We start from the raw sequence: 3,055 nt of genomic DNA, 5'->3' as shown, positions 1-3,055 counted from the left end.
ATAAAGTGGAGTCACTGTTGATTATTACTCATTAGCCACAAGGACATCCACTTAACATCTGAATAAATGAATGACACCATGTCCTAATGGAAATGGCCTCAGTGTACCTTTAAGCAAAATGTTGTTTAATATCTTCCATTTGCTGAATAGTAAAGAGGCCTGTTGGACATGCATAGTTAGCAAGCAGTCATTGTTGCTTTGTTCCAATTTCAGCATTTAATAAAAAAAGATGTTGTCTTGACTGTAGCAGAGGCCTCAAAAACCAGGGTAGCAGTACAGTCTTGTCCTCATTCTGTAAATCCATCCTAAAGGGTTAATATCCATAAAGCAAATGAAGCCTTAGAAGGTACAAGTTCTTCATTATTCTGCTTTACATTCAAACATATAAAACAAAGAACATCTGATACCTTTATTGGTTTTCATAGATAAAACACAAACAAGCTATGAGCCTTAATTTTCCTATTACCATTTGTTAACAAGGAAGATAACACTCTCAAAAGTACTTGATTAGGACTCCCTTTGATTTGTATCATGTTATGATTTCCACAGCATATATTTTTGTATTATTACATTAGTACACTGATCGTTCTGATCAAAGTGATAAAAAGAGGTATTTTAAAAGTGTAAATATTAACCAGGTAAACCACATAATCTGTACAGCATTTTGAATGCTGCCATGCTGAAGCACATTTTGGGAGACAAATCACAGCTTAGAGACACTCTCCTATCTGGAATGCTGGTAGGCTGGGCTGGAGGAGCCCTTTTGCCCTCAGACTCTTGCAGCAGTAACTTTTATCATTCACAACTTATTCCTTTTAGTTTTTTGCAATACAGCTACTGAGAACAAACAGCTGCAGGAATAATATTAAAGATAATAGCTATATCTTATATCTAAAAACTCATTCTCAGAATCCATACTGGAATGGATTTTTTAACCTAAGGAGAATAAAAGCAGGTGCATTAGCTAACATTACAGATTTGGGGAGTCATTTGAATGCATGGTCAGATACCTGACAGTGAAAACTGTGCAGGATCTTTTCTGTACTCTGATAGTGTTGCCTGTGTAACAGTTAGCAGTGCATAAGGCAGCTCACCGGTATTCCTCAGCTCACAGGGCTTTCTCCTGTCTCATCCTGGGCTGTGATGGGCACTTTGGCTGCCGTGAATGGGAAGCCCGACACGGCCCACTACGCCCGGCAGGCTGCTCCCAGCAGAAGTGGGTCTGACAAGTTGGAAGTCTCTTTCTCCTGCCTCCTCCTCCTCGCCGGCGCTTCCTCTGGCTGGCCCCGCACAGACAGAGTGAGCAGGAGATGATTACATCAATCAGTGTCAGGTCTGGGAGCTGTGATTTATAAATATGCATAATGAGCTCTCACCTTTGAGAAGGACTAGCTAGGGAGATAATTGATTAGACAGTTTCATTAAGGAAGGTGTGACTCTGGCATGTGGGATGATGTAGTGAGGCAGGCCTGGCTGGGGCTCTAGTGAGGCTGTCAAGCTGGGAGAGCAGCTTCTAAAAAAAATACAAGTAGGATTTTTAATGTTTTGTGGAAACATGCATAACAAAATGTTTCCTCAAAAAATTATTGGGAATTTTCTCCACATTAGGGAAGCTGGGCAGGCACAAAGGCTGCTTTCCCCCTGCAGGGAAGCCAGGTTCTCACTTCCAGAAGCCAAAGGGGTGGCTTTCCCATGGCTGCCACGCCGTCACCACTGCCGCGGGAGCATCCTGGATGGTGAGGGCAAATGGAGAGGGCTCTGCAGGGACAGGGAGCCAGGAGGCTTTGTGGCAAAGGAGCCTCTAATGGAGGTGAAAAGCAGGAGATGCAATTGTTCTCCCATCGTGGGCTCATTACTTTCTTCCATCCCCTTTCAGCATCTGTCTGGCCACTGCGTGAAAGTTTCTGTAGAAAACCCACCAGGATGTCCAGAGGAAGGGGGTGTGGAAATTTGCCTCTAGCTTCCCTCCCCCTCCCATTTTACCTACCATTAATCTTTTTTTAAATTTATTTTTCCCTCAGCAAGAATTGACTAAGGAAAAAGAAGGATACAAAGTGCACAGAGACTGGGTAAAATTTACACGAGAAACCATCCGTTTTCTAACCACCCACCCACATTTTCCCCTCCTTTCAGAAGCCTGCAGGAGCAAAAGAGGGGGAACAGTTCCTGGAACAGAGACAGAGCTGCAGGGGCTGCAGAAAGGCAAACGCCGTTCCCAGAGTGAGCTGTGGCCGGAGAGGTCGTATGTGCAAAGGGAAGGGGAGTGGGGGGGAGGCAGCAGAGATGGCAACACTGACACAAACTCTGCGGGTCTCTTTCCCGGCCTGTCTGGAGGGGCAGGGCCGGCTGGGCTGCAGCCGTGGCTGCTGGCCGCCCGGGGAGGCTGCAGGCACGCACAGCATGAGGGGTCTTCCCAAACAGCCTCCCAGGCACAGCCTGCCTGGGAGAATATTAACCGTGAAATATTAAAACACAGATATAAAAGGTGTGCATACACACAGATATATAGGATAAACAGATACACCAATTTTTTCACTTACAATCGCCTAGGATTTAAAGTGTAGTTTATCGGCCTAGTGCAACCCAATCCTATAAATAATACATTCCTATCACTATGACCTCAAAATGTCAATACTGCGCAGCCCTGCACATTTGCATATCTTGTACTGTCTAAGCTTGAAGCATGTCAGCTATGTGCTTCTGTTTGTACTTTAACTTCGTTTTAACTCCTGCTTCCTAGCTCTGAGCTCCCTCCCCCTCCATAGAGTCTGTCACCAAAATGAGAAAAGCACCAGCTATTTAGTCACCACCTCGGTAATTACACCATTTCCAGGATTGTAAGGAGAGTAAGGGTAGGGGGCGAACACCCCCTGGACGGAAATGTTAGGAGAGCCTGGGAAGAAGAGCTGGCCAGTGAGCCCTGCCTGCCCCGGCTGCCCCTCCGGCCGGGGGCAGGGGATGGGCACGGCCACCCGCGGGCCCCCACTGCCAAGGGGAACAGGGAAGACAGGAGGGGAAGGGGAGGGGAACTCCCCCTCCCACCCCCCCACTTTGG

Source organism: Chaetura pelagica, unplaced genomic scaffold (genome assembly GCF_000747805.2).
Source record: "Chaetura pelagica isolate M959 unplaced genomic scaffold, ChaPel_1.0 scaffold425, whole genome shotgun sequence".
In the NCBI taxonomy this organism is placed as follows: Eukaryota; Metazoa; Chordata; class Aves; order Apodiformes; family Apodidae; genus Chaetura; species Chaetura pelagica.
This window is presented reverse-complemented; position numbering follows the sequence as displayed.